At 38.8% G+C, this 27,850-nt stretch overlaps 1 long non-coding RNA gene across 2 annotated transcripts in view; it reads left to right on the top strand.

Moving 5' to 3' along the window:
* The window catches only part of LOC143665548 (uncharacterized), an 84,399-nt gene that overhangs the window by 31,566 nt on the left and 24,983 nt on the right, over positions 1 to 27,850 (top strand). The window lies entirely within an intron of this gene.

Below are 27,850 nucleotides of genomic sequence, written 5' to 3'. Positions count from 1 at the left end.
TAATACAACTTGGTACCAGGAGTGGTTTGTAACAAACAGAATCTTAAAAATGGACTTTTATGAGTGGTTTTCTAAACTGACTGGACTTAAAGGCACTAAAGACTCTGATTTCTATAATCAGAATGACATTGCCAATCCATGGAATGAGTTGGCAAAAGAGATAGTCAAAATATCGCCATTTGATTCTTATAATGTTTCACTTGTATGAAGTCAGGGGCTCTGGGGGATAATGTTTTTCACACCTTTGTGGAGTTTTGTAGAAATAGTAAATATAGAGATGTTGGCTGGTTGTTTGATACATTGTATACATTAATGAGTGAAAGGGATAGGCTTAAGACTTCAAATGAGAAGCTTAAGCACTGTCAGACAGATGTAGATGTTTCCATGAGTGTCCTGTAGCTGTAGACTTGAAATCTCTGAAAATCAGGCTCAGAATCTCATTGTTAAAGTAGCAACTTTAAAACACAAACTGAAATCACAATGTTGCATGGTGTCTACCATTAAAGTGAGGGCATTGACTGGAAAGGAGTGGGACCCTGAAAAATGGGATGGTGACATATGGATTGATAATGATGTTGGTGGAGTGGTTGAAACCCTAAGTCATGCTGAGTCTTCTCTAGATAATCCTGTAATAGTCTGCCCTGAGGACATAGCCACCCCACCTCCAGTCTGCCTTGAGGAGTTGGCCACCCAACCTCCACCTGAAGGTATTAGCCCTAGAGTGATTAATCCTGTTTCACCAGATAAAACTACAAATGCCTGGAGCAAATGGCTTGGAAGACACTTCTAATTCTTTTCATGACCCACTCCCACCACCCCTCATTTCTTCCAGACCTATAACTAGACTAAAGTTCCAACAGGATTACCTAAAGGTGAGGTGCAAAGTATCACACATGAGGAGGTATGTTATACTCCAAAAGAACTGTGTGAGTTTTCCAATTTATATAGACATAAATCAGGGGAATATATGTGGCAATGGATTTTAAGAGTGTGGGATAATGGTGGGAGGAATATAAGACTGGATCAGGCTGAATTTATTGATATGGGTCCACTAAGCAGAGATTCTGCATTTAATATTACAGCTCGAGGGGTTAGAAAAGGCATTAACAGTTTGTTTGGATGGTTGGCTGAAACAGGATCAAAAGGTGGCCAACATTACTTGAGGTTGAAATGCGAGAACTGCCCTAGTATAATGTAGATGAGGGGATCCAGAGGCTTATAGAGATTGGAATGTTAGAGTGGATTTATCATGCAAAACCTGCTCTTACACCCCAGGAATGTCCAGAGGATGCATCCTTTACAGAACGGAGAGAAATAAATTTGTGAGACTAGTGCCATCATCCCTGAAGAGCTTTGTAGTTGCACTTCTATGTAGGTCAGATATTACTGTGGGAACAGCTGTCACTGAGCTGGAATTCTTAAACACAATGGGGATGACCAGGTCCCGAGTTGGCAGAAGCCAGGTGGCAGCATTTAATTGCCAAAGACAGGGTAGATGTGGCTATTATAATAGACAACAGACTCAAAGCAGACATCAAAATTACATGACACGCAGAGATTTGTGGCATTGGCTAGTAAATCATGGAATACCTAGAAATGTAATAGCTGGGGAGTCTACTAAATTCTTGTTTGAGTTGTATAAACAAAAGAGTTCTAGGTCAAGTGAACAGAAGTCTAACTTGAGTTACAAAACACAGTGTCACGGCCCCTTAATCAATTTCCAGACTTGAGACAGTTTACAGACCCTGAGCCCCTTGAATGAAGGGGAGGTCAGGTCCCTCTGGGGGAGAACCCTGTTATACTGCTTGCTACAAATCTATACTGTTAATTTTCCTCCAAGCCTTCCCCAAGGAGACCAACGGCCTTTTATCAGGTTAACTGTGCTCTGGCAAATAGGAAATGATCAGATATTTTGGGGGATTATTAGACACTGGTTCAGAAGTGACATTAATTCCAGGGGACCCAAAATATCACTCTGGTCTACAAGTCAGAGTGGGGGCTTAGGGAGGTCAGGTGATCGATGGAGTTTTAACTCAAGTCTATCTCATAGTGGGTCTAGTGGGGCCTCGGACCCATACTTGTAGTTATTTCCCCAGTTCCAGAATGCATAATTGGAATAGACATACTGAGCAACTGGCAGAATCCCTACATTGGCTCTCTAACTTGTGCAGTGAGAGTTATTATGGTGGGAAAAGCCAAATGTAAGCCACTAGAACTGCCCCTACCTAGAAAAATAGTAAATCAGAAGCAAACCTGGATTCCTGGAGAGATTGCAGAGATTACTGCCCCTCTTAAGGACTTGAAGGATGCAAGGGTGGTGATTCCCACCACATCCCCATTCAACTCTCCTATTTGGCCTATGCAGAAAACAGATGGGTCTTGGAGGATGACAGTGGATTATTGTAAGCTCAACCAGGTGGTAACTCCAATTGCAGCTGCTGTTCCAGATGTGGTTATCATTGCTTGAGAAAATCAGTACATCCCCTGGTACCTGGTATGCAGCTATTGATCTGGCAAATGCTTTCTTCTCAATCGCTGTTAGTAAGGACCACCAGAAACAGTTTGCTTTCCACTGGCAAGGTTAGCAATATACTTTCACTGTTCTACCTCAGAGGTATATCAACTCTCCAGCCCTATGTCATAATCTTGTCCGCAGGGACCTTGATCATTTCTCCCTCCCACAAGACATCACACTGGTCCATTATGTTGATGATATCGTGTTGATTGGACCTATTTAACAAGAAGTAGCAACTACTCTAGACTCATTGGTAAGGCATTTGCGTGTCAGAAGATGGGAGATAAATCCAACAAAAATATAGGGGACTTCCACCTCAGTGAAATTTCTAGCTGTCCAGTGCTGTGGGGCATGTTGAGCTATCACTTCTACGGTGAAGGATAAGATGCTTCATCTGGTCCCTCCTATGATAAAAAAAAGAGGCACAATGCCTAGTTGGTCTTTTTGGATTTTGGTAACAACATAGTCCTCATTTGAATGTGCTACTCCAGCCCATTTATCGAGTGATCAGAAAAGCTGCTAATTTTGAGTGGGGACCTGAACAAGAGGAGGCTCTGTGACGGTCCAGGCTGTTGTACAAGCTTCTCTGCCACTTGGGCCATATGATCCAGCAGATCCAATGGTGCTGGAAGTGTTAGTGGCAAATAGAGATGTTGTTTGGAGCCTTTGGCAGGGCCCTATAGGAGAATTGCAATGTAGACCCTTAGGATTTTTTTTTTATTTTTTTTATTTTTTATTTTTTTTTATTAACGGAAAGAAAAAAAAAAAAGAAATTAACACAACATTTAGAAATCATACCATTCTACATATGCACTCAGTAATTCTTAACATCATCACATAGATGCATGATCATTGTTTCTTAGTGCATTTGTATCGGTTTAGAGGGACTAGCAACACAACAGAAAAAGATATAAAATGTTAATATAAAGAAATGAAATAAAAGTAGTAGTAATAGTAAAAAACAACAACAACAAACAAACCAACAAGCAAACAAAAACAAAACACAAACCTATAGCTCGGATGCAGCTTCATTCAGTGTTTTAACATGATTACTTTACAATTAGGTATTATTGTGCTGTCCATTTTTGAGTTTTTGTATCTAGTCCTGTTGCACAGTCTGTATCCCTTCACCTTCAATTACCCATTGTCTTACCCTGTTTCTAACTCCTGCTGAACTCTGTTACCAATGACATATTTCAAGTTTATTCTCGAATATCCGTTCACATCAGTGGGACCATACAGTATTTGTCCTTTAGTTTTTGGCTGGATTCACTCAGCATAATATTCTCTAGGTCCATCCATGTTATTACATGGTTCATAAGTTTATCTTGTCTTAAGGCTGCATAATATTCCATCGTATGTATATACCACAGTTTGTTTAGCCACTCTTCTGTTGATGGAGATTTTGGCTGTTTCCATCTCTTTGCAATTGTAAATAACGCTGCTATAAACATTGGTGTGCAAATGTCCGTTTGTGTCTTTGCCCTTAAGTCCTTTGAGTAGATACCTAGCAATGGTATTGCTGGGTCGTATGGCAATTCTATATTCAGCTTTTTGAGGAACCGCCAAACTGCCTTCCACAGTGGTTGCACCCTTTGACATTCCCACCAACAGTGGATAAGTGTGCCTCTTTCTTCGCATCCTCTCCAGCACTTGTCATTTTTTGTTTTGTTGATAATGGCCATTCTGGTGGGTGTGAGATGATATCTCATTGTGGTTTTGATTTGCATTTCTCTAATGGCCAGGGACATTGAGCATCTCTTCATGTGCCTCTTGGCCATCCGTATTTCTTCTTCTGGTAGGTGTCTGTTTAAGTCTTTTTCCCATTTTGTAATTGGGTTGGCTGTCTTTTTGTTGTTGAGTTGAATAATCTCTTTATAAATTCTGGATACTAGACCTTTATCTGATATGTCGTTTCCAAATATTGTCTCCCATTGTGTAGGCTGTCTTTCTACTTTCTTGATGAAGTTCTCTGATGCACAAAAGTGTTTAATTTTGAGGAGCTCCCATTTATTTATTTCCTTCTTCAGTGTTCTTGCTTTAGGTTTAAGGTCCATAAAACCACCTCCAGTTGTAAGATCCATAAGATATCTCCCAACATTTTCCTCTATCTGTTTTATGGTCTTAGACCTAATGTTTAGATCTTTGATCCATTTTGAGTTAACTTTTGTATAGGGTGTGAGAGATGGGTCTTCTTTCATTCTTTTGCATATGGATATCCAGTTCTCTAGGCACCATTTATTGAAGAGACTGCTCTGTCCCAGGTGAGTTGGCTTGACTGCCTTATCAAAGATCAAATGTCCATAGATGAGAGGGTCTATATCTGAGCACTCTATTCGATTCCATTGGTCGATATATCTATCTTTATGCCAATACCATGCTGTTTTGACCACTGTGGCTTCATAATATGCCTTAAAGTCAGGCAGCGCGAGACCTCCAGCTTCGTTTTTTTTCCTCAAGATGTTTTTAGCAATTCGGGGCACCCTGCCCTTCCAGATAAATTTGCTTATTGGTTTTTCTATTTCTGAAAAAAAAGTTGTTGTGATTTTGATTGGTATTGCATTGAATCTGTAAATCAATTTAGGTAAGATTGACATCTTAACTATATTTAGTCTTCCAATCCATGAACACGGTATGCCCTTCCATCTATTTAGGTCTTCTGTGATTTCTTTTAACAGTTTTTTGTAGTTTTCTTTATATAGGTTTTTTGTCTCTTTGGTTAAATTTATTCCTAGGTATTTTATTCTTTTAGTTGCGATTGTAAATGGGATTCGTTCCTTGATTTCCGCCTCAGCTTGTTCATTACTAGTGTATAGAAAAGCTACAGATTTTTGAATGTTGATCTTGTAGCCTGCTACTTTGCTGTACTCATTTATTAGCTCTAGTAATTTTGTTGTGGATTTTTCTGGGTTTTCTACATATAGTATCATATCGTCTGCAAACAGTGATAGTTTTACTTCTTCCTTTCCAATTTTGATGCCTTGTATTTCTTTTTCTTGCCTAATTGCTCTGGCTAGAACTTCCAACACAATGTTGAATAATAGTGGTGATAGTGGACATCCTTGTCTTGTTCCTGATCTTAGGGGGAAAGTTTTCAATTTTTCCCCATTGAGGATGATATTAGCTGTGGGTTTTTCATATATTCCCTCTATCATTTTAAGGAAGTTCCCTTGTATTCGTATCTTTTGAAGTGTTTTCAACAGGAAAGGATGTTGAATCTTGTCAAATGCCCTCTCTGCATCAATTGAGATGATCATGTGATTTTTCTGCTTTGATTTGTTGATATGGTGTATTACATTAATTGATTTTCTTATGTTGAACCATCCTTGCATACCTGGGATGAATCCTACTTGGTCATGATGTATAATTCTTTTAATGTGTTGTTGGATACGATTTGCTAGAATTTTATTGAGGATTTTTGCATCTGTATTCATTAGAGAGATTGGTCTGTAGTTTTCTTTTTTTGTAATATCTTTGCCTGGTTTTGGTATGAGGGTGATGTTGGCTTCATAGAATGAATTAGGTAGTTTTCCCTCCACTTCGATTATGTTGAAGAGTTTGAGGAGAGTAGGTACTAATTCTTTCTGGAATGTTTGATAGAATTCACATGTGAAGCCGTCAGGTCCTGGACTTTTCTTTTTAGGGAGCTTTTGAATAACTAATTCAATCTCTTTACTTGTGATTGGTTTGTTGAGGTCGTCTATTTCTTCTTGAGTCAAAGTTGGTTGTTCATGTCTTTCCAGGAACCTGTCCATTTCTTCTAAATTGTTGTATTTATTAGCGTAAAGTTGTTCATAGTATCCTGTTATTACCTCCTTTATTTCTGTGAGGTCAGTAGTTATGTCTCCTCTTTCATTTCTAATCTTATTTATTTGCATCCTCTCTCTTCTTCTTTTTGTCAATCTTGCTAAGGGCCCATCAATCTTGTTGATTTTCTCATAGAACCAACTTCTGGTCTTATTGATTTTCTCTATTGTTTTCATGTTTTCAATTTCATTTATTTCTGCTCTAATCTTTGTTATTTCTTTCCTTTTGCTTGCTTTGGGATTAGTTTGCTGTTCTTTCTCCAATTCTTCCAAGTGGACAGTTAATTCCTGCATTTTTGCCTTTTCTTCTTTTCTGATAAAGGCATTTAGGGCAATAAATTTCCCTCTTAGCACTGCCTTTGCTGCGTCCCATAAGTTTTGATATGTTGTGTCTTCATTTTCATTTGCCTCTAGGTATTTACTAATTTCTCTTGCAATTTCTTCTTTGACCCACTTGTTGTTTAAGAGTGTGTTGTTGAGCCTCCATGTATTTATGAATTTTCTGGCCCTCCGCCTATTATTGATTTCCAACTTCATTCCTTTATGATCCGAGAAAGTGTTGTGTATGATTTCAATATTTTTAAATTTGTTAAGACTTGCTTTGTGACCCAGCATATGGTCTATCTTTGAGAATGATCCATGAGCACTTGAAAAAAAGGTGTATCCTGCTGTTGTGGGATGTAATGTCCTATAAATGTCTGTTAAGTCAAGTTCATTTATAGTAATATTCAGGTTCTCTATTTCTTTATTGATCCTCTGTGTAGATGTTCTGTCCATTGATGAGAGTGGTGAATTGAAGTCTCCAACTATTATGGTATATGTGTCTATTTCCCTCTTCAGTGTTTGCAGTGTATTCCTCACGTATTTTGGGGCATTCTGGTTCGGTGCGTAAATATTTATGATTGTTATGTCTTCTTGCTTAATTGTTCCTTTTAATAGTATATAGTGTCCTTCTTTGTCTCTTTTAACTGTTTTACATTTGAAGTCTAATTTGTTGGATATTAGTATAGCCACTCCTGCTCTTTTCTGGTTGTTGTTTGCATGAAATATCTTTTCCCAACCTTTCACTTTCAACCTATATTTATCTTTGGGTCTAAGATGTGTTTCCTGTAGACAGCATATAGAAGGATCCTGTTTTTTAATCCATTCTGCCAGTCTATGTCTTTTAATTGGGGAATTCAGTCCATTGACATTTAGAGTTATTACTGTTTGGATAATATTTTCCTCTACCATTTTTCCTTTTGTATTATATATATCATATCTGACTTTCCTTCTTTCTACACTTTTCTCCATGTCTCTCTCTTCTGTCTTTTTGTATCTGACTCTAGTGCTTCCTTTAGTATTTCTTGCAGAGCTGGTCTCTTGGTCACAAATTCTCTTAGTGACTTTTTGTCTGAGAATGTTTTAATTTCTCCCTCATTTTTGAAGGACAATTTTGCTGGATATAGGAGTCTTGGCTGGCAGTTTTTCTCTTTTAGTAACTTAAATATATCATCCCACTGTCTTCTAGCTTCCATGGTTTCTGCTGAGAAATCTACACATAGTCTTATTGGGTTTCCCTTGTATGTGACGGATTGTTTTTCTCTCGCTGCCTTCAAGATCCTCTCTTTCTCTTTGACCTCTGACATTCTAACTAGTAAGTGTCTTGGGGAACGCCTATTTGTGTCTAATCTCTTTGGGGTGCGCTGCACTTCTTGGATCTGTAATTTTAGGTCTTTCATAAGAGTTGGGAAATTTTCAGTGATAATTTCTTCCATTAGTTTTTCTCCTCCTTTTCCCTTCTCTTCTCCTTCTGGGACACCCACTACACGTATATTTGTACGGTTCACATTGTCCTTGAGTTCCCTGATACCTTGTTCAAATTTTTCCATTCTTTTCCGGATAGTTTCTGTTTCTTTTTGGAATTCAGATGTTTCATCCTCCAAATCACTAATTCTGTCTTCTGTTTCTTTAAATCTGTCATTGTAGGTATCCATTGTTTTTTCCATCTTTTCTACTTTATCTTTCACTTCCATAAGTTCTGTGATTTGTTTTTTCAGTTTTTCTATTTCTTCTTTATGTTCAGCCCATGTCTTCTTCATGTCCTCCCTCAATTTATCGATTTCGTTTTTGAAGAGGTTTTCGATTTCTGTTCGTATATTCAGCATTAGTTGTTTCAGCTCCTGTATCTCATTTGAACTATTGGTTTCTTCGTTTGACTGGGCCATATGTTCAATTTTCTGAGCGTGATCCGTTATCTTCTGCTGGCATCTGGGCATTTAGTCAGATTTCCCCGGGTGTTCGACCCCACAGGTTGAAAGATTTTTCTGTGCAATCTCTGGGTTCTGTTCTTCCTATCCTGCCCAGTAGGTGGCGCTCGTGGCACACGCCTGTCTGTGGGTTCCACCAGCGAAAGTTGCTGTGGGTCCCTCAACTCTGGAAAACTCTCGCCGTAGGGGAGGTTCGGCAACCGAAGCGTCTTGGAAGAATGCCAGCCGGCCCGGGGTTCCAAACGCAGGGAGGGTCGCCGGCCGTCGCAGCACAGGAGAGCGTCTGGCCAAATTAGCCAGTCGGCCCGGGGCACCAAGCGTGGCGGGAGGGCGCCAGCTGTCGCAGCCCGGGAGAGTACACTGTTCCCAGCCGACGGGGGAGTCATGTGTTTGGAAGGGATCCCCCGGTCACTGTTCTCCGCAGTCTGGGGATTTCCGACCCAACTATCTCAGTTGTTCCGGGGGGCCTCGTGTGGTGGGGGCACCAGCCGCCGCGGCCTAAGGGGACCGCCTGTCCAATTCTACCAGCTGGCACAGGAAGGTGGAAGGGAGGGACTCCGGTCGCTTGCCGTCCCACCCAGGAAAGCCCGTGCCCCTTGGTGATCTCACCGGAGCTGGTTCTCCCAGATAGTCAGCCGTTCCAGGATGGGGTACGCTGTCCCTTTGATCTCTCTCGTGGTTCCGGGAGCTGCTCTGTATTATCTTCACTCCCCCCGTAGCTGTTCTGGAGGAGGAAAGGTGAGGGCGGCAAGGCTGTCGAGGCTGGTGGCGGAGGAGCACGGTGAAGGCGGGGGAAGAGGGCACCGTGGTGGTTGGAGAGCAGCCGGAGCAGGAGGGGGAAGAGAGGGGAGAAGGAGGGCGGGCGGCTCGGCCGCTGCGGGGGCGTGGGCGCCGCGCGGCGGGCCGGCGGAGAAAGAGAGGGGAGAAGGAGGGCGGGCGGCTCGGCCGCTGCGGGGGCGTGGGCGCCGCGCGGCGGGCCGGCGGAGAAAGAGAGGGGAGAAGGAGGGCAGGCGGCTCGGCTGCTGCGGGGGCGTGGGCGCCGCGCGGCGGGCCGGTGGAGAAAGAGCGACCCTTAGGATTTTGAAGCAAAGCCTTACCATCTGCTGCAGATAACTACTCTCCTTTTGAGAAACAGTTTTTGGCCTGCTACTGGGCCATAGTAGAGACTGAACACTAAACCATGAGCCACCAAGCTACCATGAGACCTGAGTTGCCTATCATGAGCTGGGTGTTGGCTGACCCACCAAGCCATAAAGTTGGGCGTGCACAGCAGCACTCTATCATAAAATGGAAATGACTTATACGAGATAGGGCCAGAGCAGGTCCTGAAGGCATAAGTAAGTTACATGAGGAAGTGGCCCAAATACCCATGGTCTCCAGTCCTGCCACATTACCTTCTCTTTCCCAGACCAGAGCTATGGCCTCTTGGGAAGTTCCTTGCAGTGAATTGACTGAGAAAGAGAAAACTTGGGCCTGGTTTACAGATGGTTCGGCACAATATACAGGTACCACCCAAAAGTGGACAGCTGCAGCACTACAACCCCTTTCTGGGATATCCTTGAAGAACAGTTGTGAGGGAAAATTCTCCCAATGGGCAGAACTTCGAGCAGTGCACCTGGTTGTTCATTTTGCTTGGAAGGAGAACTGGCCAGAGGTGCATTTGTATACTGACTCATGGGCTGTTGCTGATGGTTTGGCTGTATGGTCAAGGACTTGGAAAGACCATAATTGGAAAATTGGTGGCAAAGAGGTCTGGGAAGAGGTATGTGGATAGACCTATCTGAGTGGGCTAAAAACATGAAGATATTTGCGTCTCATGTGAATGCACGCCAGAGGATGACTTCAGCAGGGGAGGATTTTAATAATCAAGTGGATAAGATGACCCGTTCTGTGGATACAAGTCAGCCTCTTTCCCCAGTAATTCCTATCATTGCCCAATGGGCTCATGAACAAAGTGGTCATGGTGGTAGGGATGGAGGTTATGCATGGGCTCAGCAAGATGGACTTCCACTCACCAAGGCTGACCTGGCTACAGCCACTGCTGAGTGCTCAATCTGCCAGCAGCAGAGACCCACACCCAGCCCCCGATATGGCACCATTCCCCAAGGTGACCAGCCAGCTACATGGTGGCAGGTTGATTACATTGGACCACTCTCTTCATGGAAGGGGCAGCAATTTGTTCTAACTGGAATAGACACATACTCTGGATATGGGTTTGCTTTCCCTGCACGCAATGCTTCTGCCAAAACTACCATCTGTAAGGCTTACAGAATGCCTTATCCATCGTCATGGTATTCCACATAGCATTGCTTCGGATCAAGGAACACACTTCACAGCAAATGAAGTGTGAGAATGGGCGTATGCTCATGGAATTCTCTGGTCTTACCATGTTCCCCATCATCCAGAAGCAGCTGGATTGATAGAACGGTGGAATGACCTTTTGAAAACTCAATTACGGTGCCAACTAGGTGGCAAAAACTTGAAAGGCTGGGGTAATGTTCTCCAGGAAGCTGTATATGCTCTGAATCAGCATCCGCTGTATGGTGCTGTTTCTCCCATAGCCAGGATCCATGGGTCCAGGAACCAAGGGCTGGAAATGGGAGTGGTACCACTCACTATTACCCCTAGTGATCCACTAGGAGAATTCTTGCTTCCTGTCCCTGCAACCTTGAGTTCTTCTTGTCTATCAGTTTTAGTTCCAAAAGGGGGAATGCATCTATCAGGAGAAACAACAACAATTCCATTGAACTGGAATCTAAGTGCCACCTGGTCACTTTGGGCTACTCATTCTTCTGGATCAACAAGCCAAGAAGGGGATTACATTACTGATTGGAGTGATTGACCCTGACCATCAGGGAGAAATAGGACTGCGACTACACAATGGAGGTAAAGAAGAGTTTTCCTGGAATATAGGAGACCCCCTAGGGTGTCTTTTAGTACTACCATGCCCTGTGATTAAAATCAATGGAAAACTGCAACAACCCAATCCAGGCAGGGCTGCCAATGGCTCTAAAACTTCAGGAATGAAGGTTTGGGTCACCCCACCAGGCAAAGAACCAAGACCAGCTGAAGTACTTGCTGAGGATAAACGGAACATTAAAGATACTTGACATACATCATTAACTTTGAGATTTTGGCAAGCATATTGTATGATACAAATTTCCTTGCTGCTTTTTTTTTGCTGTTCTTTGTCCAGAGAAGATATACAAATGGCCAAGAGCACATAAAAAGATGTTCAACATCATTAGCCATTAGGGAGTTACAAATCAGAATCACATTGAGATACCATTTCACACCCACTAGAATGGCTACTATGAAACAAACAGAAAATTACAAATGTTGGAGAGAATATGGAGAAATAGGAACATGCATTCATTGTTGGTGGGATTGTGAAATGGTCAGCTGCTGTGGAAGACAGTTTGGCAATTCCTTAGAAAGTTAAATTTAGAATCACCATGTGACCTGGCAATTCCATTTTCAAGCTATATACCCCAAATAAATGAAACCATGGACTTATTTCACATATGCTCACACTGATGCACATAGTACAATTATTTATGATTGCTAAAAGATGGAAGCAACCCAGTGTCCATCAACCAAAGAATGACTAGACAAAATGTGCATATATGCAATGGAATATTTTTCAGCCATTCAAAAGGAATGAAGTTCTAATGCATGCGATAACATGAATGAACCTTGATGACATCATGTTGAGTGAATTAAGCTAGACACAAAAGGACAAATATTGTATGATCTCACTGATATGAAATAATTAGAATAAACAAATTCATAGAGCCAAAACTAGAATATAGGTTACCAGGGACTGAGTGGGGGTAGAAAATGGGGCATTAATGATTAAATTATACCGAGTTTCTGTTTGAGTTTATGGAAAAATGTAATAGATGGTGGTGAGCATAGTATAACCTTGTGAATATAATTAACAGCATTGAATTTAAAAGAGGAAAACTTTAGTTTGTATAAATGTTACCAGATTAAAATTTTTTTTAAAGCATAGGCATGTACAGCACAGTGAGCCCTAATGTTAACTATGTACTATAGTTAATAGTTCACTTATAATAATATTCTTTTATCAATTGTAATAAATGAACGACACTAAAACAAGGTGTTACTAATAGTGGAGATATATACAAACTCTTGTTTTCTGCATAGTTCTTCTGTAATAAAAACAAACAGAGATGTTAGTTTGTGTTTATATATACATACATATTTATATATGTATATATGTGAGTATATATGCTTGTGCATATGTATATACATTCATACTAAAAGGGGAAGAATTAATGAAAACTAGGCAATAGGATCGGGAAAAGACATCAGTCTTAGTTGTGAATTCAGATAATATAAATTAATGAGTTTTGACTTATGTTTATAAAGTAATTCTGAGAGACAAACCTGATCTTATTCAAGCTTAAATTTCTTATCTCTTCCAAATCCACTGTAAGGTTTATAATGCATTTCCACTTCATCAGTATTTATTAAAACATATTATGAAATAGCTAATAGGGGAAGGGGTATATGCTAGATACAGAAGAAAACAAACTCTGCCATCAAGTGGTTAGGTGGTCCTGGAGGCACCCTTAAGCTCTTTAGGCTTTAGATTCTTCCATGTAAAATGAGGAGGGTAGACAATCACTAATGTCCCTTCATGCTCTAAGGGGCTACATCAGAGGTATAAATTATTCATCAGCAATGAATGTAAATAGTATGTGGCACATACTACCATAGGAAATATTTTTAAAGAAGAATATAATATTTTACCTCTGAAATATATGTAAACTATAGAATTCTTAAAAGCAGTCTTTGACTGCCCTCTCCTGATAATTACATGGTGAAGATAAGAAACCAAATACAAAGGTTTTTATTTTTAACTAATTTATAAGATTCTCCTCAACAACAAATACTCATTTACTCAAAAAAAGGAAGAATAGTTAAATATTACATTCATGTGAGTTTATTAATGAGAAAGCTCATGGATCTCACTGCATTAAGAAATAGGCCCAAGGAAATAATACACAACATATTGCATCATACATTAATGTCATTAAATGTAAGTATAATGCTTAAAAAGCATAAAAACATTTTAAAATGCCATGAAGAATTAGGAGTAGAGTCCATCTAGTCACTGTTTTGCATCTAACAAAAGTTATCAAGGAGGAGTGACAAGGCAAGATGGCAGCCACCATGGGCTTGGACAATTTATGAAAACCAAATATGTAGCCTTAAAATAGAATGTGGACCTAAATACCCAGAAGCATCCCCCTTTATAAGATTTGTAACAAGAATTAATATGAACAGAGGTAATAGTTCTAAAGAGTGGTGGAATCAAGAGCCAGATCAGTGGTAGCAAAATGGCAGAATTTATATAGCATCAAAGTTGTACTGCAAGAACATCAGTGCCTATTGATGTCTAAAGAATATATGAAACTCCCTCAGCCCCTTGAAAGATAGTCTTACAACAGTTAATCAAAGGAAAACTACAGGTCCTCCTCCAGCCTCCTTTTGATTTATGCAGTCTTCATTTTCCACAGTAGTAAATTTTCTAGATATGTCTTGTAGACCTCAAAGTACCAAAAAGGATGCTCCAATTCAAAGGCAAATTTTATCTTAAGATACTGTAATATACGTTGTACTATAATAACAGCAAAAAAAAAAGAGCAAGGAAATTTCTATCATACAGTATGCTTGCCAAAATCTCAAAGTTAATGATGTATCTCAAATATCTTTAATGTCTCTTTATAATAGGATGGTGCCATTAGATGTTAGATTTAAATTTCCTTTTGATTTATTTGTTTTTGTTTTATTCTAAATATTAGAAGTCAGGATTTGAAAATTGCAAAAGAGATTCCCTTTTTTCTACATCCAAAAATATGACTACTTGATTTGTTCATTCAACTTTTGTTATTGAGATAATTCACATACCAAAAAATTTTCCTTCTTTAAGAGTGTAAAATTTAGTGGTTTTCAGTATATTCAAAAGGTACAACTATTTATAGAAATCCTACTGTGTACAGGTTTCTCTTCAATTTGATACTCAAGCACCAGAAGTCAGAGTTTTCAATTTACAACATGAACATTCCTTATCTATGCCAGATAAACCAGGTGATGTTGGAATAACTCTTGGTTTCTGAGGAGGGATGAATTTATCCAAATTGGAAAGTGGAATATGCTTCCAGAATTAAAGACAACGCAGAGTGCAAGATCAAAAACGGTTTCCTCTTTGGCACAGTCTGATTTACTTGTGAATTTAGATTAAATCTCTGGCATTGGCTGGACAGATGTAGCCCAATTCATTCTCAGGTAGAACTTGAGATCATAGACACTGAAAGCTGGGAGATACTTTAGAAATCATCTGTATCTTATACTTTCACTTTACAGATAAAGGGACCAAAGACCTAAGAGAGTTACTGAGAAGCTCAAAGTCACAAACTGTGAACATATCTTTCAGATTATTTCTGTTACTTGTATCTCTGTACCAGTTTCCAACTAATTCTCAAAGACCTATGATTGCTGGAGAAGCTTACAAAGCTTATAGGTTGATGAAGAAATGGCTCAAAGAGCCTCTTTATCTCATTGCAGCTTCAACTCTAACATGTCCACTTTTTATCTACATAACTTCCTAAGATTCTAAATAAGATTTTGTTTAAAAATAGTCTCACTGCTAGAAAACAAACATATTAAAATTTTTGAAAGTCATTTCTCTACTTCATATTATCCAGAGAAGGTGTCTATTACTGTACACACAGTTTAAATATTGTGCTTAGAAAAGTATTTGACACCACGTGAACACAACATATTTCTTAGTAGAGGGTGTAAGTTTTAGAAATTGTTTTCCCCTTTTTCGTGCTTATAGAATTTTAAAAATATATTGTGCATGTCTGAAGACACAAAAAGAGAAAACATTTTCCTCTTATTGACCTCAAATTCAGGGCTGAAATTACAGAACAATAGACATACTTAGATGTTTGTACATATTAAGTAAATACAAATCTATCTGCATTCAGACATTTTTCTCACTATACTTTCCATAATATTAATTTGAATTGAAAATAGGGTATATTATCTCTAGAATACTTTTTTTTAAACAATACTTACAAAATGTTTAAAGTCAAATTATGTCATAAGGAGTAATAAACATGTTTTGCCTAATTTACGCACTCTAAAGTCTAAGAAGCCATTGCCTAATACAAGATCCTGAAGATGATTACCTATGTTTTCTCCTGGGAAATTTAGTTCTGGTTCGTAAATTTAGATCTTTGATCCACTTTGAGTTGATTTTGGTATATGCTGTGAGTGTAGGGTCCTCCTTCATTCTTTTGCATATAACATCAAGTTTTTCCAGCACAATTTGTTGAAGAGACTATTTTTCCCAATTGGGTGGGTGTGTTACCATTGTCAAAAATCAGTTATCTGTATAGATGTAAGGCTGTATTTTTGAATTATCAAGTCAATTCTATTGATTATAAGTCTATTCCTGTGCCAATACCACTGTGTTTTGATTACTGGGACTTTATAATACATTTTAAGATAGTGAAGTGCAAGTCCTTCAAATTTGTTTTTTCTTTTTCAAGATGGCTTTAATTCTTTGAGGCTCCATGTAAATTTGATGATTGACTTTTCCATTTCTGGAAATAAAGCTGTTGGAATTTTGCGTGGGATTGTATTGAATCTGTAGATAATTTTGGGTAAAAGTGACATCTTAACAATATATAGTCTTCCAATCCATGAACATGGAATGTTCTTCAATTTATTTCGGTCTTCTTTTATTTCTTTTAGCAATGTTTTGCAATTTTCTGTCTATAGGTCTTTTATATCCTTGGTTAGATTTATTCCTAGATATTTGATTCTTTTAGTTACTATCATGAATGGGATTTTATTCTTGATTTCTTCCTCGTATTGTTCATTACGAGTATATAGAAACTACTACTGATTACGTTGATCTTTTATTCTGCTGCCTTGCTGAATTCGTTTATTAGTTCCAGCAGCTTTGTTGTTGTCATCTGGAAAGAGGAGAAGTTTCACTTTTTCCCTTCCAATTTGGAGGCCTTTTATTCTTTCTCTTGCCTAATTTCTCTGGGTGGAACGTCCAGTAAAATGTTGAATAATAGTGGTGACAGTGAACATCCTTGACTTGTTCCTGATCTTAGAGGGAAAGCTTTCACTTTACCACTAAGTAGGATATTAGCAGTAGGTTTCTCATATATGCCCTTTGTCATGTCGAGGAAATTTCCTTCTCTTCCTAATTTTCTAGGTGTTTTTATCAAGAAGGAGTACTTGATTTTGTCAACTGCCATTTCTGCATCAATTGAAATTACCGTATGTTTTCCCCTCTTCATTCTATTAATGTGGTGTATTACATTAATTGACTTTGTTATGTTGAACCACCTTTGCATACCTGGGATAAATTCCACTCGATCATGGTGTTTAATTTTGTAATGTGCTTTTGGATTTGGTTTGCTAGTATTTTGTTGAGGATTTTTTGTCTATTTTCATAAGGGATATTGGTTGTAATTTTATTTTCTTGTGATATCTTTATCTGGCTTTGGTATGAGGGTGTTGATGTTGGCCTCATAGAATGAGTTAGAGAGTATTCCTTCCACTTTGATTTTTTTTTAGCAGAGTTGGTTTTAATTCTTGTGATGTTTGGTAAAATTCACCTATGAAGCCATCTGATCCTGGGATTTTCTTTGTTGGAAAGTTTTTGATAACTGACTCATTCTCTCTTCTAGTTATTGACCTGTTGCGATCTTCTGTATCTTCTTGAATCAGTGTAGGTAGTTTGTGTGTTTCCAGGAATTTGTCCATTTCATTTAGATTATCTAATATGTTGGTGTACAGTTTTTCATAGTATTCTCTTATAATCCTTTTTTTTCTTGGGGACTTGGTAGTGATGTTACCGCTTTCATTTCTGATTTTAGTTATTTGTATCTTCTCCCTTTTTTTCTTTGCCAGTCTACCTAAAGGTTTGTTGATTTTATTGATCTTTTCAAAGAACCAACTTTTGGTTTTGTTGATTCTTTCTCTTGTCTTTTTAAAAAATTTCTGTATCATTTATCTCTGCTTTAATTTTTAAATTTTCCTTCCTTCCAGTCACTTTGGGCTTAATTTGATTTTCTTTTTCTAGATTCTCCAGTTTTCCTTATATCCTTTAGTTCTTTCTCTGTGTTTTCCCTTTTCTCCTTGAACATATTGAGGATCACTGTTTTTTAAAGTCTTTGTCCAGTATGTCCAATGTCTGGTCCTCTTTGTTGACGATTGCTGGATATTATCTTATTTCTTTGCATGGGCCATTATTTCCTGTTTCTTTTTTGTCTTTTAACCTTTTGCTGCACATTGTAAATTTTAATGTTTAAGTGTTAACTCTTGGATTTAATCCCTATGATATTTGTTCCATAAGTTTATATACGACTAGTGATATGATAGAGATTTTCTTGAGTTCCAGGTGCTAACTAAAACATACAACCCAAAGCAAAAAGTACCTTTCAGATTCTTTGCAAACTGGCTCTGCTTTGGCTGTGGTCTCCTTCAGAGCTTAGCCCTCTATCAAAAAAAAATCAGTCTGAGGTGAATATGGTGCAGGGTCCTCTCTTTCTTTGGGGCCTGCTTCCTTTCCTGGGCCTATGCTTGCCCATGGCCTTACATATTCCTCCACTTACAGTTTACGGAGTTCAAAATAGACTTTCACCCCATCCTGGGTGCTTTATTGTGTGGCTTAAAGGAGATCATTCTTTGCCTCATGATCCTTGGACTTAATTGTTTCTTACACTGCTTTAGCTGTCAGCAAGCTGTTTCTCTCCCTTGAGTACAAATTCTGGGAGGATGAGCCTGAGACAAGTTTTCCTAATTCAGCCTTTCAGAATTCCACCTGATAGACTGGCACTGAAATACAGGCCTCCCAGTGTGTGCATAAGGGTTATTCTGCTCCATTTGCAGCAAGGCCAGGACACACAATAAGATTGCAGCCTGGCTTCTCATTGCACTGGAGAAGGGTTCGGGCAGGGGCCAGCCAAAGTGTCAACAACTTCTCCAATGACTTTTGAAGCTGCATTTTCTTGATACTAGCACTTGCTCAGTTTCTTCAGTCCTTTAACTGTTTTCTGTAGTTTTGAAGAAGGGTATTGTCTTTAAGATTCTTCTGCTACTTTTGCCTCAATTGAAGTTGGGACAATGTCACCTTCAGAGCCAGCCGGTCCCTGTGATCTGAAGTAGCTGATCAAAAGCAGTGATCGGCAATCATACCACACACACCCAGAATTTGAGGACTAGGTCATTATAGCTCAGCAAGCTGCCCCAGGAGCCTGGGCTTCAGTTCCCACTGCTGCCTACCATGTGGCAGGGAGATGAGGGATGAGAACCACGGCAGAGAGGGTGAAATTCACTGGTATTTACAGCTCTTCCTTGGACGCTTCACAGTGTTCGACTAGAGTCCCAAGTTCCAAAATAGTTTATTCAGACAGTTTCTGCCAGTTCAATAGTTGTATTGGGGGAGAGACTGATTTTAGGAGCTTCCCTGGAGTGACTTCACACATATATTATTTCCAAAAAAGAAGATTTGAGACAACCTAGCGACAAATAAAACAAGACATGCAATGTTTAGGTTTGCTTTGTACAGTAGTAATAAGTTTGGATGATCTGTAAAAATCATTGCATACAAGACATAAAGTGACATTCATGTGTTTGTGAAAAACAATTATTCTTGCAAGAACTTTAATAGGCTTTGAAAATTTGGGGAAAAATGTTATTTGTTATTATTTAGATAGCACTAAATAATATAACATGATTCTTACTCTAACTTTGCAATCTGAAAAACTATAAAGAACAGAAGCTTAGGGAGAGATATTTTCATTTACTGCTTCTCTTAGGAAGAGATGAGTGCCCTCATACTTGGTTTTCCCACACAGGTTTGGCTATCTCATCTCTGGGAAATGAGTTAAGGAACTGGTTAAATCAGAAGAGATGAGTACCCTCCTACTTGGTTTTTCCACCCAGGTTTAGCTATCTCAACTCTGGGAAATGGGTTAAAGAATTGGTTAAATTAGTGATTTCAGTAACAGAAGCAGGTACAGTCAGCTAGATTACAAACTTTTTTTATATTAGCAGAATATTTCTGTAATCAGCAAAAATAGTTTAAAAATACACTTACAAGACACATTAGGGAATCACTAAATGTATACAGTTGATTCTCATTTTTCATGGTAGTTATGTTCTATAAAAGTGCTGCAAACATTGAATTAGCAAATTTTGAACCATTATTCCTAAGGGCAATACTGGGTTAGTTTCCTGAGAACATCTGGTCAGATTTTTGTCTACCAAACGATACATAAGCTTATTTTATGCATGTTTCTGTTTAAAGACATCTCATTTAATAAATAATAATGTTGATTCATTAGTACTGAAACCATAGCTAACAGCACTATAACTCAAGCCTGAAAAAAATTTATCTGACACATGTATTTTCTCTATGAAGTATATCACAGCCTTGTTGCACTTAGGAACTATGCTGGTTTGAAAGTGTTGTGTACCACAGAAAAGCTATGTCCTTTAATCCTGATTCAATAGTGTAGGCTAGAAACAAGCATTAGATTGTTTCCATGGAGATTGACCCATTCAAAGGGTGGATGCGCGCTTTTGATTAGATCAATCCACGGGAATGTGAAACACCTAATTGTGGATTTGGCCTATTGATTATATGGTAATGTGACTTTGCACATTCAAGTTGGGTATTGATTAGTTTACTGGAGTCCTATGAAAAAGGAGACATTTTGGATAAAACACAGTTGGGTTCAGAGCCAACAGAGACACAGACATTTGGAGATGCTTGGAGGGTCCACAGAGAGAGCAGACATCTAGGCATGGATGTTTGGAGACGCAGAGCCCAGCAGACATCGCCATGTGCCTCTCCATGAGATGCTAAGCAAGTCAGAACCCAGAACTGTGTCCCAGAGGAGCTAAATGAAGGCCCACAGATGCTTAGAGATGAAATCACTGGTCTCAGAAGCTGGAAGCAACAGAACCTAGAACATGCCTTCCCATGTGACAGACATTGGCTTTTTTTGAGTTAAGGTATCTTTCTCTGGATGACTTAGTTTGCCATTTTTATGACCTTAGAACTGTAAACTTATAACTTGATAAATTCCATTTTAAAAAGCCATTCAATTTTTGGTGGATTAAATTCTGGCAGCTTTAGCAAACCAAGACAGGAACACTAGAAGTGTTCTTGTGAGTACTAGAAGGTACTTCAAAACTATTCTTGGGGCCCTTTATAAACAGCAAAATCACAAACAAAAAGCACAAAATTGTGACTAGTGCAGCACTAAATATACTTTGAAAAGGTCACCTGCTCATTGTATGATAGCAGAAATAAGAAGACAGAGTGTTGCCTTGTTCAGCTTCAGCTGAGAACATGCATGTCAGGCAACAAAATTTTTTCCTCTGCATGCACTCTGTTCATGTCTGTGATCTCCATGAAACTGCTGTGAGTATTGGCTTTGGAGTTCAAATAAATTTTATTGAGTAGGTGATTTCAAAAGTACAGAATCTTTACATAATGAGGATCAACTGTATATACAAATAGAGATATAAACAAGAGTCTGCAGTAGATGCTGTGGTATGCTACCCAGATTCCAGCCCCTTCAGAACTGAGACACTCATTCCCTGTCTGTCTAGGGTGTTGGCTACTGAAAGCTCATAATTGCATACTCCTTGAGGAATTGACCTTGGTCTAATGAAGCTGCCTCCTCCAAGTTTCACTTCCTCTGTCAAGATGGGCATACAAGGGCTTGGTCCCCTTGTCTTAGTTCACGACTTCTCTGAGGGGGTATCAGAGCTCCCATGGGGTCAGTTAAGCTCTCTATTGTAATTGTAAGAGTTCAACTATTCCCTTGGACCAGTCCTGTTTCCCTCACCCCTCACAGGTCTTGCTTCTGAGAGCATTCCTCAACAAACCTCCTACTTGCAGATCTCAGAGTCTTAGAGTCTGTTTCCTGGTATCCCAACCTGAAATGATACACATATATGTTTTTATGGAAATAGAGGGAGAGGAAGGAAGAAATATGAACTGGTTAATTTTGGTTATTACATGGAGCATATTCATGGAGGAGTTGGGGAAGGACAAGAAAAAAAGGCTTGTATATCTAACTCATTTTCTTTGGTAGATTTAATAGTCTTATTTTACCTATATTTCTTTTACATGGTATCTTAGTTAGCCAGGGCTGCTATGACAAATACCACAATGGGTTGGCTTAGGAACAGGAATTTATTGTCTCATGGTTTTGGAGGTTAGAAGTCCAACATCAGGTCATAGCAGAGCTTACTTTCTCCCAAGTCAGTAGCATCCTGGCACGTCTCCATCACAGGATGATCTCTTGCTCCTTGTGTCTGCTTCTCCAATTTCCATTGACTTTTTGCTTTTACTGACTGATTGCATCCAAATTTCCTTGGCTTCGTTCAATTTAGTCTCAGCTAAATAGGATCTTGAAAGGTTCTATTGACAAGTGAGTCCACACCTTAACTAAATAACATCTTCAGAGGTCCTGTTTACAGATAGGTTCACACCTACAAGAACACAGATGATGAAGACTTGAATGTGGGGATGTGATTTAATCCCCAACACTGGGTTATAGTCTTCCATTTATCCATAAATTTCAGAGTATCTCATGGATCCATCCTTCACTCTCTTTTCTTTATATGATTCCATAAGCAATCTTTACCATTCAAGTTAGTCCCACAAAATTAATTAGCATCTTTATACAAATGGATTCTTAAATCTTTAGCTATAACTTTGCTTCCTCTGAGATCTAGATAAGAAATTCCAAGATTCAATTTGAACTGTCAACTTGAATTTCCTGCTGATACTGATACTGATAAAAAGTCCTGGGTTCTCTGCCTGATGCTCTCAAATGACCAATTCCTGAAATACTGGGTTTTCAAGTGAGAAAGAGTTTATTGCTAGACACAGAACAGGAGATCAGATGGCCTATTGGCCTAAAAATGTCTCTCAAAACCTCAGTAACTCTGATAGCTTTATGGTACCAAAAGATGGGCAGGTTTTAGGATAATGTGCACAGTGGTTGGAGATAATCCAATTTTTGAGCACGTGCAGATTGATTACATGCTTAGTCATAAAATGTATGTAAGAAAATGATGGCCTTAATATGATGATGGGCCTAATTTTTTAGTATTATAAGATGAATAGGTCACTTACAGGTTAATCTATTGCACCAATTTTGGCTAGATCCAGCTCCACCTATCAAGATAGCTTTGAAATTGGGGTGTGGGTTATTTTTGGACTGACTCAAGGCCCTTCACTACTAAACATTAGGGGCTGTCTATAGTGATCACAAGACTCTGAAGTTAAAAAACTGATACAAGTGAGGGTCAGTCATAACGTTTTTATAATCACAAAATAAAGGCTATATAGTTATACAGTCATTATCAGATATCAAGGCAGCTGGATACAGTTCAGAGATTTTAGGTATTTCCTTCTGTCTACCCCAAGTACCAAAAAGTAAAAAGGAGTAATCATAATCATCCCCTAAATCCCAACTTCTTGGTTACAACACTTCAAATTCAGTGTCTCTAAAGCTAAACTTATCACTTATCTTATTTCAATTCCTCTCCCCCATATATTATTCTTCACTTTTTTTTTGGGGGGGGTGGTGCATGATCCAAGAATCAAACCCGGGTCTGCTTCATAGAAGGCAAAGCATTCTACCACTGAACCTCCTGTGCACCCCTTCATCTCTTTTTGATACAATCACCATCTGGCTAGCTCCTCCAAATAAATTAACTTAATCATTTTTATTCTTCCCTTATATCATATTAATGATTGGTAGCTACATTTTTAAAGTTCAAATCAGAAACGTATCTAAAAATCTATTTTTTCCTCTGCTTTATTCAGGCTCTTACAATTTTTTTTTCCTTGAAAGCCTATTTTCTATCCAGTTCCATTTCTTTAACACCTCCATCCCTAATTTTCTTTTTCAATCCTGTATCTCTTAATCCCCTTGTGCCACTTAATTATAGACCTGTTAAAAGAAACTATACTCACTGGTGTTTGCAAATATAATTTTGGGATCCACTTCCCTGTTTCTGATCCATTTCTTATACATCTCTTAAGTTCTGATTTCCATCTTTCCTACTTTCTAGACTTGGCATTTATGTGTCATTTCTGGCTGTTGAATCTTGTTTACTCTTTGGGATTCTGACCTGACTCTTTCTGCTCTGACCATGGCAAGTGATGTTGTCTCCACAGCTGTTCTCATGCCCAGTGGTCTGCAGCTGAGCCACCTAACTTTGGGGATAATGGATACTTTGTTGCTAACAGTTGATTCTAGGAACATACATTTCTTAAAGTTAGGTGCCTAAATACATTTCCAAATCAGCATATTTTTCAAAAATTATTTTTTGAATACCCATGATATGCTAGGTGCTAGTCTTGATACCAAGGATATAGAGGTCAACAAAAATCTTTGTCCTCATGTAGCTTACATCCAAGTGGGATAAGTGCATCTGTGAAGCCCAGAGAGGAGGGAAAGGAATATTGTCCACCATACATACATATGCCCAACCTGACTGAAGTATTTTTTAGAGGGAGAGGTTATTCTTGGTCTACAGGTGCCAGAATCTCCTTCCACATTTCTCCAAATGTACTGCTCCACCTTCCTTGAACGTATTTTGGGGTCAATAAGAAAAACTGCCTTGCTTGCTTAAGTATCTGCAAATCCATATGGAAGTCCAAGACATAATTGGCACGTTTAATAGGGATGATATTTTACAATGTTACACCAATATCACTTAAGGCTCCTTTACAGCATTCCTCCCCCTGGTTTTGAGGCTTATTATACAAAAGGAACCATAGGTTTATTACACAAAAGGAGCTATGTCAAAAAGGGTGTTGATCATCTTTGAGAAGCAAAAGCTGATTTTCCTGACCTCTCTAGGAATAATTGTCATGCAAACTTAGAAAGTGAAAAGGTTTTCCCAAACTCCTTTACTTGCATTTAATATGTCAAAAGCTATTCCTGATAGCTACTAGACCACCACCATCCACAGTAGGAAAGACATTTTGTATTATGACCCAGTTCACACATATGTATGATATTCAGCATATATATATACATGTTTTAGCTGAAACAAAAGTTTCATACAAAAAATATTTACTACTTGAAATGCATTTTGAGATATTCTATTCTCTACTATTTCATTTCTTTTTTAATATGCTATTCATAATGCACTGAGTTGTGATCTAAGTTTTAAAAATATTGTGATCTAAGTTTTTAAAAAAGTATGGACTAGAGTTTTTCAAAAGGGAAGATTTAATGAGAAAAAAAGAGGTAAAGTCTGCTGCTTTAGGAGGGATGGAGAGATTAATGCAGATTATGAAAGCCAAATGTATGCAGTCACTGAAATCAGGGGAAAGTTTAAGGTCACCAAGACATTGTGAGAAATAGATAAGATTAAGGCAACTGCAAAATGTTTATCCTCTTATGAGGATAAGCATAAGACGAGTTAAAGCCACAACTGGATTTTAACAAAAGAAGCACAGGTTATAACTGACACTAAACTGTACAGGTCCCACTTCTGGTGGCTTCGGCAATGGAATCCCCCCTCATGTCAATGATATTATGGTAAGGAAAAACATAAGCAAATGAAGTAATTATCAGTAGTGGAACAACCTGTGGTCTAGTAGTGGAGCAATCTGTGGTCTAGTTAGTGCCAACTTGAGGAAAAGACCAGGGAGCAACTGAAGGGTGTGAGTGAGGTAGGAGGGAGTTGTGCAAGAAAAATGAGAACATAAAAACAATAAATTTTGGATAGGCATAAAAATGCACAGACTTGCATACTCAGAAAATACTTGGGTGTTTAGACCTGTTATAATTAACTGACAAGCTTGTGTTCACTCTAAATATTAGCAATTGTGTCTCCACATTGCATTGTCCATTCCATCCTATACCTTTGAGGCAACAAGTAGATTAGTCTGAACTTTTACTGAGTTGGATTCAACTTAGATTTCCGACACCACCCACCTTGCACCCAAAAAGGGCAGGGGCTCACAAAGAAGATCAGATAGAGTAAAGAAAATGAAAAGACTTCATTGTCTTTATATGCCTGAGCTATTATATGATTTTTTCTCAAATTTCACCTTTCAACAGGCTTTCTCTGATCACACTATTTATACCTCAAGCACTCCTTATTATCCTTTTCTTTAATTTTCTACATTCAATTTATCAAAAATGGACAATATTGTAGTGTGTTTGTGTACATGTGTCTATGAATTGGGTAATGAATCCCCCATGTTCCCACTAACAAGTTTCAATAATTAGCAATATTTTATCAATCTTATTTAATCTGTGTTCCCACCCCTTTTTGGTTACCTTTGTTTTTGAGAATATATTAAAGTGAATCTCAGACATTATGGCATTTCCCTCCATACTGTAAGTTTTACTTATTTGCTTAATGCCTGTCCTCTCCTACTAGAATGCAAGCACATTTCCGGAACATAAAAAAGTTTCCTGGCATATAATAAATGTTCAATAACTATTTTTTTAAATGAATGAATAGGGAATCCAAAAAAGTAGCTTTTTAAATCTCTTATTAATTAAGTGTAGAGAGACCAGTAATTCTATTTAGATAATCTGTGAACTCCTCCCTGAGGAATTATGTGGGAGTTTCTGGCCATCTTCTAGATTATGTTTGAAGTATCTAGCATACCTAATAAAATAATTTAGCACTTCTGTTTTGGAGAGTGTCCATGCAGAATTTAGCCTCTACTAGCAGCAATTGGCCTGAAATAACCCCACACTTTTGGCTTAGATCTGGAGGGCCTCAAGAGAGCACTGTCCAGGAAGCAGGCCCAGACTGCTGAGTCTACCAGCTGACCACAATTGGCAATAACTGAGACAATTAGGCAGAAATAACAAGTAGAGATATGTCTGATGATGAGCCAGACAGCAGCCCCAGTCAAGCCCTACACATGACAGTAACATCTTGTTCCATATTTCAAATGAGAAAACACAAACCCTTAATTGTGAAAATACACAGTCTTAATTGTTCCCTGTGCTCACAATTAAGCATGAAATTAAGATGCTCTTGGAATTTCATGTGCTCCCTCTTCCAACACAATATCCTGTACTACAGTGCCACCAAGTTATCTACTTCCTTGGGATCAGGAAGTCCTGGAGAACTTCCTTCATTCATCCCAATGTCTTAGCTCTTCTGAAAACCCTCACCCTAGATTTCATAGACTATTTCATCTTTCCAAAGATCACATCACAATCTTGGTGTATGTACTTACCAAAATGGCAGATTTCATCCTCTTTACTGAACCTCCAATTCCCCCATCCATTGTCATATGATTTATTAAGAAAAACTGCCTAGGCTAACACCAGTATTCTACCATTGACCCCTGTTCTCTTCATGCTTCCAGCAGGCACTGTTCAAAGTTCTCCATCTCTATATCCACTTGTCCATGACCAACGATCATGGACCATGGCCTGTAACAACTATACCCTGGAAGACTAATTCCATTGCTATATTCTGCACAGGTCCACAGCATAATTTATATAGGGCAGATATATAGTGAAATTTGCAAAGTGTGTATTGTTGTACTCATTCCTCTAATCATCCCAATCCATTACCACCACAGTTTCCATCCCTACTTCCCCACTTCTCTCCTGCTCCAAGAACCAGCCTCTGAATGACACCTGAATGTCCCATATATGTTTCATCATACTGTCCCCTCTAAGAGCTTGATGGCTCCCCTTACCTTCCAATTGAGGATCATATAATCATGATTCAAAACATAGGTGAGGTTTGGGTTTCTTAAAGCTGCTGGAAGGAAGTATACCAGAAACAGAATGGCTTTTAAAAAGGGAATTTATAGTTCTAAAGCTACAATAATGTCCAAACTAGGGCATCCAGAGAAAAATATCTTGGTTCATGAAAGGCTGGGTCTGGAGGCAGAGGTCTGGAACACCTCTGTCAGCTAGGAGGGCATGTGGCTGGCATCTACTGGGGCCTTTGGCTTCTCATTTCAAGCATCTTCCCCAGGGGCATTTTATTTCATCTCCCAAGATCTCTGGATGCATGGGCTCTTTTGGCCCTGAAGTTTTTTCCAAAATGGTTCCCTCTAGTAAGCAATCCTACCTTGAATGGGTAGAGACACATCTCCATGGAAACAATAAAAAAGATCCCACCCAGCAATATTGAATGATGATTAAAGAACATGGCTTTTCTTGGGTACACAACTGTTTCAAACTGGC

The sequence above is a fragment of the Tamandua tetradactyla genome, chromosome 21 (assembly GCF_023851605.1).
Source record: "Tamandua tetradactyla isolate mTamTet1 chromosome 21, mTamTet1.pri, whole genome shotgun sequence".
Taxonomy (NCBI): domain Eukaryota; kingdom Metazoa; phylum Chordata; class Mammalia; order Pilosa; family Myrmecophagidae; genus Tamandua; species Tamandua tetradactyla.
Note: the sequence above shows the minus strand (reverse complement) of the source record. Positions and strands in the feature narration are given on the sequence as shown.